This window comes from Diceros bicornis, chromosome 10, assembly GCF_020826845.1.
Source record: "Diceros bicornis minor isolate mBicDic1 chromosome 10, mDicBic1.mat.cur, whole genome shotgun sequence".
NCBI lineage: Eukaryota > Metazoa > Chordata > Mammalia > Perissodactyla > Rhinocerotidae > Diceros > Diceros bicornis.
This window is the reverse complement of record NC_080749.1, coordinates 58500915-58516440: the sequence shown is the minus strand read 5'-3', so window position 1 is coordinate 58516440 and position 15526 is coordinate 58500915. Positions and strand designations below refer to the sequence as shown.

At 36.1% G+C, this 15526-nt stretch overlaps 1 protein-coding gene and 1 pseudogene across 1 annotated transcript in view; one reads left to right on the top strand and one right to left on the bottom strand.

Moving 5' to 3' along the window:
* Nucleotides 1-15526, top strand: part of LOC131410455 (dual 3',5'-cyclic-AMP and -GMP phosphodiesterase 11A-like) — an 82157-nt gene that overhangs the window by 24062 nt on the left and 42569 nt on the right. The gene's annotated exons all lie outside the window — the stretch shown is intronic.
* On the bottom strand, nt 5922-7337 carry LOC131410856 (cytosolic 5'-nucleotidase 3A-like; annotated as a pseudogene).

Sequence of the window (15526 nt, the reverse complement as noted above, 5' to 3'; positions counted from 1 at the left end):
GCAAAGCCAGATTGTGTTGCTGCTTTCTCTTCAAGGCAGGTTTTGTGTCAGTAGAATCCTGACCTGTCTTTTCTGGATGGGTAAATATATATAAATATGTGTGTGTATATATATATATGTGTGTGTGTGTGTATATATATACATATATACATAGCATTGCAGGATTTGGCTAAAATCTTGAATTTAATGTGAGAGGAGGGCACAGTGGAGAAATTCCTAAGGAATTCATGCTATTTATAAGGCATCAGTGTGAGTCATCTGCCCATGACAGATACTGTCTGTGAGGAAAATAGCATTGATTCTTATCAAAAAGCATACCATTCCTTAAATTCCACTTCAGAAATGTGCGCTGATTACCTAATATCAGCCAGGTACGATTATAATAGTATAAGGCCGCATTGCATGAACCACAACCAGAAATTGTCTTTATGACAATACTGGTTAGAATTTATGTCTAAAAGCTTATAATTCATCTTTATACTGTAAAAGGAAAAAAAAACCCTATAAAATCTTCCTCTCCAGCATCTTAAGTGGGTTCCTCATCACCCACACCCAAGGGGACCAGTAGCCCCTCATCTCAGGAAATTGTTTCAGGTGTTGCCCCCCACCATTCTATCTCCCACCAAATGCTCTGAACTTCCCACTCTTCTTTGAAATGGTAGACATAGATTGTTCCTCTCTTGCTTGCCCCTCTGATTGACTGCTTTTCTTATGATCTTCTTAGCTTTCTGATTTGGCCTTCTTTTCATATGCTACCTCCGTTTGCCATCCTTTTCCACCTTTTGACCTCATGAACAGCATGAGCCCATCCCTACATTTAACCAAAGCTTCTGTTGTAAAACACACTGATCCAGAGCCAGTGTCCTGAGCTCTCGATTGACTGTTGGAGGAGACAGGAACATGTCTTGACCTGTCATGACCCGTAAAAAACACTTACTTTTCTTTAGAAATTGATTAAGAAAGCTTGTCCAAGATGTATTGAATTTTGCAGGATCATCCCTCGGAAGAATATTTTAGTTGTGGTAATTTCTTCTCTTGATGGCTTTAAGGAGAGGGTATTATCTCAGATCACTACTGCAGGAAGCACACCTCTAAATCAGTTCTTTGCAAAGATATGGCTTATCAGAATTATTTCTCATATGCTTTTTTCTCAGTTGAATCTAAGGAATTTGTGGCTAGGAAATTTACAAGCTGTCGTGATTCTATTTCATTGAAGAGGCCAATCTGAAAAGATGGTGTCAAATGCTAAGGATGCCCTTGGGATGGTTGGGGATGATAGGTCAAGGAGTTTAGGCAGGTTTCTGTTCCTCAGCATGTCACTCTATGTGCCACAATTGAAAACAATCCTGATGAATTACTAAGGGCCTTAAGACCTCCATCGAGACTAAATTTAGGAGCTCAAGACAAAAAACAACAGGGAAAATTTTTATTCCAACTGTAAGTCTTTGCTAGTTGCTGTGGATCTGGACCAAAGTTGGTTAAAGTTTTTGTAATTAAGGTTCAGACCACAAGGCTTATAAAATCTGAGTACACAGTGTGTTGTGTGGATTTGGAAAATCAAGCAGCTCTCTATTAATATCCAGGCTCAGTCACTTATTGCCCTTGGCCTTGGAAGCATTGCTTAACTGCTCCTTGCCTCAGTTTTTATATATATAAAATACCTCCCATGCAATTCCCAAGGTGTTCTTCCAAGTTGACGAGAGCAGAGCCATTAGAGGCATTAGAGTCTTCTGTCATTGGCGTTTTGGATATATTTCCTTAGTACCCTGAATCACCAAATGGAGGAAGCCTAAATCCTTTGTTAGCCCCTGCTGTCAAAGTTGAGTTGTAGTTACGCCCACAAGATACACCCTCAATAATGCAAAAAAAAGGATCAAAAAAGGTACCTTATTCCTGGTTAAAATACTATGTCAGCTAAGGGGGAGACGGGTGTCATGACTACTTGGAAGCTTTGGGGTTCAATATTGGTGAATTGTTCAGATTTTCTTACCTGTCGTTGCCTGCTGCAATGGTTTAGAATGAGGTTTCTCAGGAGCAATTTTGTAGCAAGAAGCAATGTCTTGGTTACAGCCCTCTTGCCCCTGTTGTTTTTTAAAAACTTCTATGCGACATAATAATTTTAGAGACTTCATGGCAGAGTATCTTATATACTTTCAGCATTTTAAAATCAATTTTTCCAGTCTGAATATTACTTAACAAAATCACATATTGAGGCCCATTGTGGAGAGAATGGAAGTTATATCATAGAAAACTGATTACCTACAATTTAATATCTTCCAGTATGCACACAAGTCTATTAATTTTGATCGTCTACCCACCCTTTAAAATTGTATATATAAAGTTCTGTATTAGATCTTTTAGAATATAATAGATAAAATACAACCAGTGTGGATTTTAATTATATATATTTTTAACATTATTACATATTTATGTGGTATGTGAAGCCAGCTGAGCCTATGTAATAAAATTACCATATTTACCAGTTGTCCCCTATGCTCACACAAGAAAGCACACTCATTACTTAGACACCTATAGAAAAAAAGAATAGTAATATTTATACCATTTCTCTTCAGAAATTTTTGTAAAGAAAGCAAAAACTTATGTGGGAAAACTATTTTTGTGTGATCATCTAAAGTTTTCATCAGATAATAAATGTGAGTCTTATGAGAAACTTATGCTCAAGAGAGTCCTTTAATTCATAGGCAGATTCAGTTAATTGTCCTGTAACATACAGGGGTAATGCTTGAAATAGTGTCTTTTCTTAGAGAAAAGGATACAGGACAGGTGTGTGAAACTGGACAGATCGTTCAAAAGGGGAATTAAGCGCTTTGGTACCTGGACAATGACATCTGTCATACAAAGTATTATGGAAAAACTGCAGAAATATTGGCACATGGACTTAAAATAAATATTGAGTTCTGCCACCTTTGAAAAAAGCTTTTTTGCATGTGAAAATAGCTCATTTTAGGTTTTATCCAATTAGAGGTTAATACTTCTTTGGAGAAATGACATAGTTTTTTTTTTTTATTTTAAATTCTGACTACTCATTATTATCAATCTATATTTGTTGATTAGATTATTAACTTCACATTACATGTCAATAGTATCAAAGTCATAAAAGTTATTTGGACAAAACAATGTGTAAAGGACTGTAGAGAAGGAAGGCGATGCTATTTAGTCAATTATCTATAATACCTGGTAATGTCAACACAGTAAAAGAATGAGAGAAGTGAACAAATTGAAGTGTATGATTCTCTGAATAAACATTCAGTTTTAGTACCAATAACTCTGTGGAGTAGTCTTAGTTTAGTGGTTTAGCCAGAGTGTTCCCATTAACGTCGTGGGAGTTGGGTTGTTAACTGCTCGTCTACGTTGCTAAAGCATACCCCTTAGGACTCTGCAAATGAAAGTAAAAACAAAACGTGTGCTGAGCACATGGACAATGATAAGAGCTTTGGCCCTTCAGTTTTTATGGTATTGTCCATTGCATTTTTTTGAAAATTGTAAAGTGTATCAAATATCCAAAGGGGAGAAGAAAATATATACATATAGCATAAAGAATAATTATAAACTGGACATCCTTCTGCTTATCCCAGGTTAAGACATAAAACATTGCCATTACCACTGAAGTCTTCTGCTGCCCCTTCACGATTATGTTGTCCTCCCTCCCGAACCTTACCGCTATTATCACCATCCTGAGTACTGTGTGATTATTCTCTTGCTTTTTTTTGTTTTTAGGGCTTTGCCGCCTATGTATGTTTTCCCATACAATATGCAATTTAATTTTCTCTGCTTTTGAACTTTGTATAAATGGAATCATTCTATGTACATTCTTCTGTTTCTTGCTTTTTCTGCCCAACATTATGTTTTTGAGATTAATTCATATTGAAATGCATAGTAATAATATCTACTTCTGTAAAATATGCCTTTGAATAAATATGTCACAATTTATCCATTCTACCATTGATAGACTTTTGAGTTATTTCTAGTTTTTTTGGAGTTTTTTTTGCCATTGTCAATAATGCTGCTATAAACAGTTCGTATGTGTCTGCTGGTTTACTTGTGCAGTATGCTGAATAATGGCTTCCCAAAAATGTCCGAATCCTAATCCTCGGAACTTGTGAATATGTTACCTTATATGACAAGAGGGACTTTGAAGATGTGATCAAGCTAAAGATCTTTTTTTTTTTTTCGTGAGGAAGATCAGCCCTGAGCTAACATCCATTCTAATCCTCCTCTTTTTGCTGAGGAAGACCGGCTCTGAGCTAACATCTATTGCCAATCCTCCTCCTTTTTTTTTTTTTGCCCCAAAGCCCCAGTAGATAGTTGTATGTCATAGTTGCACATCCTTCTAGTTGCTGTATGTGGGACGAGGTCTCAGCATGGTGGAAGAAGCAGTGCGTCGGTGCACGCCCGGGAACCGAACCTGAGCGGCCAGCAGCGGAGTGTGCGCACTTAACCGCTAAAGCAGGGGGCTGGCCCTAAGCTAAAGACCTTGATGTGGGGAGATTATCCTAGATTATCTGAGGGGGCCAATACAGTGACAAGGGTCTTTATAAAAGGAAAGCAGGAGGGTCAGAGTTAGAGAGAGACTGAGGAGGATGCTGCGCTGCTTTGAAATGCATTTGAAGATGGAGGATTGGGCCGTGAACCAAGGAATGCAGACAGCCTGCAAAAGCTAGACAAGGCAAGGGAATGCATTCTCTCCTACAGCTTCCAGAAGGAATGCAGCCCTGCTGACCTGGATTTTAGGATTGCTGACATCCCAAACTGTGAGGGTAAATTCATGTTGTTTTAAGCCACTGAATTTGTGGTAATTTGTTATCGAAGCAATAGGAAACTAATATACTTGTGTAGGAGTTTTTTTTGGAGTATAAATGTAGAAGTAGAATTGTTGGGTCAGACTTTATGCACATGTCAAATTTACTATTAATGACAAACTGTTTTCCAAAGGAGGGCTGCACCAATTACACTCCCTCTAGCAGTGTGTGTTGGTTTCTGTTGCTCCACATTCTTGCTAACATTTGATATTGTCAGATTTTTTAGTTTTTGCCAATCTGGTGTGTTGAAAATTATATCTCATTGTGGTTTTAATTTTTATTTTCCTGGTCATTAAAGAGGTCAATCAATCATTCCCCTGACCCCTTTTTTTTTTCAGGAGATTTTGATACCATCAGCATGGTTTACCCAAATTATGAAAACAGCAACATTTAAAATCATGCACATTATTTGACCATTTCATGAAACTTCTTTTCAAAACATTTTTTTATAAACTTTCCCAGTATAAAAAGACTCCTCAAAAAGTGTGTGATAATATTAAACTGTAAAATCAATTTTGGAAAAGTAGGGAGTTATCTTCTAATTTTGGCTTTAAGTTTTTTTTTTTTAAATTAATCACTAACGTCTTTCTTTCTTTCTTTCATTTTTTTGAGGAAGATTGGATCTGTGCTAATATCTGTTGCCAGTCTTCTTTTTTCTTTTTTCTCCCCAAAGCCACAGTTGTATATATAGTTGTATACATAGTTGTATATCATAGTTGTAGAGTTGTAGCTCTTCTATGTGGGACGCTGCCTCAGCATGGCTTGATGAGCGGTGAGTAGGTCCACACCCAGGATCCAAACCAACGATCCCTGGGCCCCCAAAGTGAACTTAACCGTTGTGCTACTGGGCCAGCCCCAAGATTTTTTTGTTTTGTTTTGTTTTTTATACTGTTTAAAAAATATGGTGGGGAGTGTGTTGGGAGTGGTGTAGAAAAAAGGAGTTTCCAGCTGATGGATTCAATATATTTGAAAATACAGAAGTAATATAAAGGAAAAACTTTAAGAGCAAGAATACATTGTAAACAGCAGTCTTTCAGCAAGATGAGCAGTTCTTGTATCAATCTCTTCTACGGGAGAGAGGTGTTCCTGAAGAATACTTGTTTATAGAAACTTCTGTAGGATAATGTTGGCTACCTCCAATGAGTACTAAATTGTACTAAAACAATATAAGAGCCCATGTTCTTTTCTAAAAGTTCACCCACTCTGTCATTTGTTGTTGTTAGTTCTGTCATGTTGATTCCAATTCTTAGTGACCCTGTGTAATGTAGAATTGAACCCTCAACTTCTGGCACTGTATCAGACAATGCTCCAGTGCTATTCATAGGGTTTTCATGGCCAATTTTTTCATGAGTGGGTGGCCAGGTCCTTCTTTCTACTCTGTTTTGATCTGGAAGCTCCATTGAAACCTGTCCACCGTAGGTGACCCTGCTGGTATTTGAAATACCAGTAGCATAGCTTTCGGCATCATAGGCGCCACAGTACGACAACCAACAGAAGGGTAGTGTGGTTCCCTGACCAGGAAATGAATCCAGGCCGTGGCAGTGAGAGTGCCAAATCTTAACCACTAGACCACCAGGGCTAACTATACTCTCTCATTTAGATATCCAGTTTTCTGAATGTGTTCAACATTGGCTACTCCATCTGCCGTTCTTAAGTCTCCTTGGGAGTCTCCCAACAGAATTATGTTGCTATTGTCTTTTAGTGGATTGAAATATTCTGTTTTTGTTAAATATGTAGATTAAATCCCCTTTACGTCCTTTGAAAACCCGTTTTCATCAGAATCCATGAAATTGGACACTACTTTGACATTTGGATGATAACACTAGCTTGGATGGTAACACAGATAGCCTCTTGTAGCACATCACCTATATAATGCAAAAATATGAACACAGGGACATTGTATTGTTGGAGCTCATAAAATAAATTCTCATATCCTTCCTTGAATATGACATCAGATTCTTCCATAATTTCTTTAAGTTTAGCTTTTGATAAAACTTGTTCAACAAGCAAATTATGTGACTTAGTGTACTATTCTACCATGTGAGGGTACTTCTCTTCTCTGGCAAGAACTAGGTCAACTTCAGTTGCATAATATTTTTCCTTTAGTTGAATATCTTTTTTTGACAACTATCTATAGCCAATTTACAGTTGTTAATGATGCTATGGCATGTTGAGCATCTTTTCCTTTGGAGGGAAATCTACTTAGTGTCATATGAAAGTCTATTATTATCTGAAGTATGACAGCTCCTTTGACAACACCTCAGATAATTTCTGCTACCCTCGTAGGGTTCTTGAGGTGAATTGCATGTTTCTGGAATTTTGGCATCATTTTCACAAGGACAGCAGACTCTTGATTAGTCATTTCTTAGTTATCCAATATTCATCTCAATGTTCTAGATCTTCTGCTGTGTCTGTCTTCAAGGTGAATATGTATTGGGCCAGCACCACCACGGCCACCAGGGCACAAACTCTGGCTCTCCCTACTGAACCCACTCTCCCTGTAGCTCCTTGGTCCATGGCCCTCATTTGCCTTCCAGCCTACTGACAGTGGACAGCAAGACATGCACATACTCCATGGGAACCCTGTGAATACCCTCTCTGTCATCTTTTCATATATTTGTGTTATTTGTGTTTCCTCTTCTATGAAATACGTGGCCATGCCAGTTGTGCATTTTTCCTACTGAGTTTTCCTTTTTCTTATAGGCTTATAAGAGTTCTTTATATAGATATATTCTGAATACCAACACCCTTATTGGTTATATTTATTGTAAATATCTTCTCCTTCTCTATTGCTTGCTTTTCATTCTTAATGGGGAGCTCAAGTTCTTAATTTTAATGCAATTTAATTTATGGATCTTCTCATTAAATTTTTCATTATTTGCGTCTTGTTTAAGAAACAAGAGGTTATAAAGAAAAATATTCTATATTGTCTTTGGAAAATTTTATAATTTGGTGTTTCATAGCAAGTATTTAATCTAATTGCAGTGAATTTTTGTGTTGGAGTGTAGGATAGGGATACAACTTCTTTTTTTTCCTATTTGGATAAACAATTGACCTAGTGTCATTTATTGAATAGTTCATATTTTCTCATGATCTGTAATGTCTGCTTTGTCATAAATCCATTTTCCATATAAGCATGGGTTTGTTACTAGGCTCTCTATTCCTTCTTTGGTGTATTTGGTCTTTCTTTGGTCTGCAGATTTGGTTTGCAACAATATCACACCGCCTTAATTTCCGTAATTTATAATGTGTCTTGATAGTAGTAGGTAGAATCTCCCAAACCCACTCCACACTTTGTTCTTCTCTCATACTGTCTTGGTCTTTGTTGACTCTTTATTCTTTCCAGTAAATTTTGTAATCAACTTGCTGAGTTTCACATGCACATATTCATTCTGGTATAATTTCTATTGGAATTGCACTGAAGTTGTAGATTTATTTGGAGAGAAAGATGATATGCTTTATGATAGTCAGTCTTCTTACCAAATAATGATAGATCTTCCTGTTTATTTAATCTTCTTTAATGTTTTTCAATAAAGTTTTTTAGTTTTCTCTATGGAAAGCTTACACATTCTTTATTTTATGCTAGATATTTAAGAATGTTTATTGCATTTTAAATTGTATCTTTTAAAAATGTACATTTTTAGCCAATTGTTGTGGGTATCTAGAAATACAATTTACTTTTGTGTATTGATTTTGAATCTAACATCCCTCTTATTAATTTAAATTTTTACTTTTTAAAAATCCTTTTCCCACATGACATAGACACCTAAAAGTAAATTTTAAGGGAAAGGAAATTAGTATTTACTAAGTTCCTACTATGTGCTACAGGTTATTTCACTTAATCCTCACAATTGTTTTATTGCTTATTTTCCTCAACAAATAAATAACCACTATGTGTTAAGCTTTTTCTTCTTGAGTTTTCTGTGTAAGCAATCATATCATCTGCAAATAATGAAGGTTTTGTTTCTCTCTTTCCAATTCTTTACCTTTATTTCTTTTTCTTGCTTTACTGTGCAAGGACCTCCAGTACAATGTAGAATAATATTGATAAAAACAGTCACCCTTATCTTGAACTTGATCTCGTGGAGGACGCTTTCAATGTTTCATTGTTAAGTATGAGCTGTCTGTGGGTTTTTTGAAATGCCCTTTATTGGGTTAAGAAAGTGCCTTCTTTCTCCAAGGGGAGAAAGGATTATCAATTAAAATATGACATGATTTCTTAAAAAAAAAAGAAAAGTGCCTTCTATTGCAAGTTTGCTAAAGAGGTTGTTGCTGTCATTTTTTTAAATCACAAATGGATGTACAATTTTATCCAATTTTTTCTGCCTTTATTAAGATATGATTTTTTTTCACCTTAAACTGTTAATGTGGTGAATTACTTTAATTGATCTTCTCATGATAAACCAATATAGAATTCCTAGGAAACACCAACTTGGTCATAATAAATTAGCCTTTTTATACATTGTCTGATTTATTTTATAAAAATGTTTATTTTTAGAGCTTTTATATCTATATTTCTTCATAAGTGAGATTGACCTACATTTTTCTTTTCTTATAGTATCCTCATCTGGTTTTGAAAGCAAAGTTTTATCACAAATGGATCTTTTTCCATTGTGTGAAATAGTTTGTGTAAGATTAGAATTGCCCAATGCTCGAATGTTTGGTAAAATATCCGAGCTAACCATCCAGAACCTGTGTGTGTGTGTGTGTGTTTAATGGGACTATTTTAAACTACTGATTCAATTTCTTTAAAGCTTATAAGACTCTCCATGTTTTCTCTCTCTTTTTTTTTTTGCGAGGAAGATCAGCCTTGAGCTAACAGCCACGCCAATCCTCCTCTGAGGAAGACTGGTCATGGGCTAACATCTGTGCCCATCTTCCTCCACTTTATATGGGACGCCACCACAGCATGGCTTGACAAGCAGTGCGTCGGTGCGCGCCCAGGATCCGAACCGGGGCCACCAGCAGTGGAGCGCCCACACTTAACCACTACTCCACAGGGCCAGCCCCTGTTTTCTCTTTTTTTAAAGAGTTGGTTTTTGTTAACCTGTATGTATCTGTTTATTTCATCTAAGTTTTCAAATTTATAGGCACAAAGTTGTTCATAACATCTTATCTGTTTAATCTCTGTAGCAACTATAGCTTTGTCCCTTTTTATTCCTGATTTGAAGAATTTTAATGCCTCTCTCTTATTTCCCCTTGATTATTCTCTCTAGAGAGTTGTATATTTTAGTACTTTTTTGACCTTTGTTGCTCCTCGTAATTCTATGTTTATTTTCTTTTTCATTAACTTCTGCTCTTATTTTTATTATTTTCTCTCATCTTCCTGAGTTTATTTTACTGTTTTTTTTCCTGAATTCCTTATGGTTGGGTGATCACTTCACTAAATTGAGCTTTTCTTTCTTTTCTAATGCAAGCATTTAAGACTAAACCTTTATGAACCTCTTTGATTGTGTCCTATAGTTTTGGTACATAATATTTATATAATCATCCTGGTATTTTTCTAAATAATTTTAAATTTCTGTTTTGATTTTTTTGATTGGTAGGTTGTTCAGAAATGTATTTTAAATTTTAAAATATTTTGTTTCTCTAGTTATACTTTTTTATTGTTTCTAACTAACGTATATTGGGGTTAAATGATATGTTTTGCAAGATACCAGTTATTTGACATGGTAATTTCAAATTGACTAGCTTGAATGACCTAGCTTTCAGTCAGTTTTCATAAATGCTTGATGTCAGCTTGACCAATAATATGAAGTGTCCTGTTGTTGGGTGTAGTGTGTAGCCAGATGTATCAGATGTACTTGTATATGAGCATGTTGGTGGGTGGATTATGGTGGGGGGACAATACCCAATGATACCCATAAGTTAATCTTTCTTTTTAAGTAAGGTAGAGGGACTGGAACACTGAAGTTTTAAACTTGGAGTTTCCATAGATATTGGAAGTCTGTTATTACTCTGTCTGAAGGAGCATATGGGAGTCTTGTAGATTTGGGCAGCCCAGGGTTTGTTGTGGTTTTTGCTTTTGTTGTTTCATCCTATGCAGATCCTAAACCAGGAAAGAATTGTAGTTGGTTAAATTGATTACTCATTTTATTGAAATATCTCAGAAATGAATTGAGATTTATAGAAGGTTCCTGACCCTGTTGCTTCTATGAGAGTGAGTGCTAGCTGGTATATCCAATCTTTCTAACCCAGCAGAATGCAGACCTGAAAAATATGATGAATAGTGTATTTGGCTGGCTCTGCCAAGGGCTTGATCTGGTTTGTAAAATGGCTACTGCAGCATCTTGCCAGCTGGCCAAGGAAATATCTGGAGCAAGGCAGTAGGCAGGAGACCAGTTCTGGGAGGGGCTAACCAACCCTATCCAAGGTGAAATAACTTAGATAAGGCTGCCAAAAATCAGGCTGACTCAGTTCTCCAGTGTGTCTGTCTAGTAGGCTCCTACTTACAAGCATTTCTTAGAAAGCATTTTGGTGCTTTATCCTGGAAAAGTTACCCTGGGTGCTGAGACAACTCCTGTGTCTATCCATACGATTTATGAATGATTCTTGCTGATGGAAACAATCCTCTCAAAGACGTAACCACGTTGACACCTTCAGGTTGATACATCATTCTTCCCCTCAAATTGGAGGGCTGGAAATTCTTGCCCCCATTGTTTTGTGGAGCACATGGCCATACAACTTCTAGACAGAGTCTAAGTACTCTTAGCACTGCTGCTTATTTGCAGTCGGGCTGGGGTGAGCACCAGTGAAATGGAGAGCCTGGCCTAGGGACGGGAAAGAAGGGCTTCAGGGACACAGTGGCTTACAGTGGGGAAGGGAATGTGTATGGAACCAACCAGCCCCAGGGATCCACCTGGAAGTTTGGTGGGAAGTAGTGACGTGTTTGCTTCCAAGTCCTCTTCCCAATGGATGATGCCTGATCTTTTCTAACCTGGGCTTTCAGTGGTTGAACACACGCTTATGGCTGGAAGATTTGTTCTTATCCTTTTCTTCCAAACTTATATCTACTGGTTTAATAGTTTGTTGAGAATTTTATTTTTGGAACCAATATCAGGCCACAAGCTTTTGGTTTCCAATATTCATCCTTTTGGAAAATCAGGATGTTTTCCAGCATTATTTATGCTATGCCGCATAAGATGTTGTGATGGTTAGCAATTAAATGTGAAGAGGGTCAGAGTCTGAGAGAGTTGAAAGATCCATCCATTTCACATATCAGAATGTTGCCCAACTGTAGTAGCTTAGCAATCTTTTTGTTCTTAGTTCTCTGTGAATTTCAGAAAATGTTAAATTCCTTTGGCATTCTGTGTAGCAATTCAATTGGACTTAATTTTTATGGCAAAGAGTTTTATAGTGAGGACGTTAATGACTTAAAAAAAATAACAGGGCCATTTAGACTGCTGCTATATCCTGCTAAAAGTATAGAGTGCTATGCTGTCTATTTTTCACATATTTATATTACTTATGAAGATTGACCCATCTCCATCTTGACAGTCATTTTTTATATCTTGCCTATCTATTTTACTGGCAATCCAATAGTATAATGACTTCTATCCTTTTGGAGGGCATTTTTGAAGCTGTAGTGCTGTCCTGGATGGTAATCCCATCACCCCAGGTAACTATGCTAATTAGTACTGCTTTCTAAAATTCTTTTCTTCAGGTCTTAATAAAATCACCTTTAACATGTTTAATAATAACCTATAATACTTTTTTAGTGGTAGTGTGGATACACCATAATATAGTCAATTTCCTGTTGAATATTTAGGTATTTTTCAATTCTTCTTATCATAAATTACTAGAAATGAAATTACTGTATTGAAGACTATGAAAATTTTAAAAGTTTTTGTCACCTATTGCCAAATTGTCCTCCATATGTGTTGTACTAATTTGTATTCTTGCCAGCAATGTATAAAAGTAGATTTTTCACAAAAACTTTCAATAAAGCCAAGTATCTTGACATCTTAAATGTTTTAATTTATTTAATTTATTTTTATTTTATTTTTTTGGTAAGGAAGATTAGCCCTGAGCTAACCTCTGTTGCCAATCCACTTCTTTTTGCTGAGGAAGATTGGGCCTGGGCTAACATCCATGCCCATCTTCCTCTAGTTTATATGTGGATCGCCTGCCACAGCATGGCTTGATAAGCAGTGCATAGGTCCACCCCAGAGATCCGAACCCGCGAACCCTGGCACCGAAGCGGAGCACGCGAACTTAACCACTACACCACCAGGCCAGCCCCGACATCTTAGATTTTTAATCTTTGCCAATTTTATAGAAAAAACTATAACTGTTGTTGTAATTTGATAGTTTTCACATATTTATAGCCCATGAAAATTTTTTCTTTTGGTAATTTCTTTTCCTATCCGTTGCTCATTTTTTTCTCATTGATTTGTAAGAATTCTGTATCTTAAGGATTTAACACTTTGTCAACCATATGTGTTTAAAAATATTTTTCCAATTTTATTTTACTTTTAATTCTGTTTATATTATTACTATTTTTGTCAGTTTTTTAAAATTGAGATCACATTGGTTTATAACATCATACAAATTTCAGGTGTACATCATTGTATTTTGGTTTCTGTATGGGATGCATCATGTTCACTGCCAAAAGTCTAGTTGCCATCTGTCACCATACACATGTGCCTCTTTACCCATTGTGCTCTCCCCTCACTCCCTTCCCCTCTGGTAACCACCAATCTATTCTCTGTATCTATGTGTTTATTTGTTTATCTTGCACATATGATTGAAATCATATGGTAATTGTCTTTCTCTGTCTGACTTATTTCATTTAGCATAATACCCTCAAGGTCTATCTGTGTTGTTGCAAATGGCAAGATTTCATCTTTTTTTAATGGCTGAGTAGTATTCCATTGTGTATATATACCATCTTCTTTATCCATTCATCCATTGATGGTCACTGAGGTTGCTTCCAAGTCTTGGCTATTGTGAATAATGCTGCAATGAATATAGGGGTGCATATATCTTTTTGAATTAGTGTTTTCATGTTCTTTGGATAACTACCCAGAAGTGGAATAGCTGGATCATATGATATTTCTATTTTTAATTTTTTGAGGATCATCCATGTTGTTTTCCATAGTGGCTGCACCAATTTACATTCCCACCAGCAATGTACAAGGGTTCCTTTTTCTCTGCATCCTCTCCAACACTTGTTGTTTCTTGTCTTTTTAATAATAGCCATTCTGATAGGCATGATATAGCCATTCTGATGGGCGTGAGATGATAGCTCATTGTAGTTTTGATTTGCATTTCCCTAATAATTAGTGATGTTAAACATCTTTTCATGTGCCTGTTGGCCATCTGTATATCTTCTTTGGAAAAATGTCTGCTCATATCCTCTGCCCATTTTTTGTTGGGTTGTTTGTTTTTTTGTTTTTGAGTTGTATAAGTTCTTTATATATTTATGAAATTAACCCCTTATCAGATATACGACTTGCAAATATTTTCTCCTACTTGGCAGGTTGTCTTTTCATTTTGTTGATGGTTTTCTTTGCCATGCCTTTTTAGTTTGAAGTAGTCCCATTTGTTTATTTTTTCTTTTGTTTCCCTTGCCTAAGGAGACATGGTATTCAAAAAGATACTGCTAAGACCTATGCCAAAGAGCTTACTGCCTATGTTTTCTTCTAGGAGTTTTATGGTTTCAGGTCTTACATTCAAGTCTTTAATCCATTTTGAGTTTGTGTATGATGTAAGATAACGATCTACTTTCATTCTTTTGCATATGGCTGTCTAGTTTTTCCAACACCATTTATTGAAGACACTTTCCTTTCTCCATTGTACACTCTTGGCTCCTTTGTCAAAGATTAGCTGTCCATAGATGTGTGGGTTTATTTCTGGGCTCTCAGTTCTGTTCTGTTGATCTGTGTGTCTGTTTTTCTGCCAGTACCATGCTGTTTTAATTACTATAGCTTTGTAGTATATTTTTAAGTCAGGGATTGTGATGCCTCCAGCTTTGTTCTTTTTCCTCAGGATTTCTTTGGCTCTTTGGGGTTTTTTGTTGTTCCATATAAATTTTAGGATTCTTTGTTCTATTTCCATGAAAAATGTCATTGGGATTCTGATTGGGATTGCACTGAATCTGTAGATTGCTTTAGGTAATGTGGACATTTTAACTGTTAATTCTGCCAATCCATTAGTACAGAATTTCTTTCCATTTCTTTATGTCTTCTTAAATTTCTTTCAACAATGTCTTATAGCTTTCTGTGTACAGGTCTTTCAGCTCCTTGGTTAAATTTATTCCTAGGTATTTTATTCTTTTTGTTGTAATTGTAAATGGGATTGAATTCTTGATTTCCCTTTCTGTTAGTTTATTGTTAGTATATGGAAATGCAACTGATTTTTGTATGTTGATTTTTTACCCTGCAACTTTACTGTATATGCTAATTATTTCTAATAGTTTTTTCTTGGATTCTTTAGGGTTTTCTACATATATAATCATGTCATCCACAAATAGTGACAGTTTTACTTCTTCCTTTCCAATTTGGATACCTTTTATTTCTTTTTTCTTGCCTAATTGCTCTGCCTAGGACTTCCAATACTACATTGAGTAAGAGTGGCAAGACTGGACATCCTTGTCTTGTTCTTGTTCTTAGAAGAATAGTTTTCAGTTTTATGATGTTGGCTGTGAGTTTGTCATGTATGGCCTTTATTTCCTTCTATATCCATCTTATTGAGAGTTTTTAATC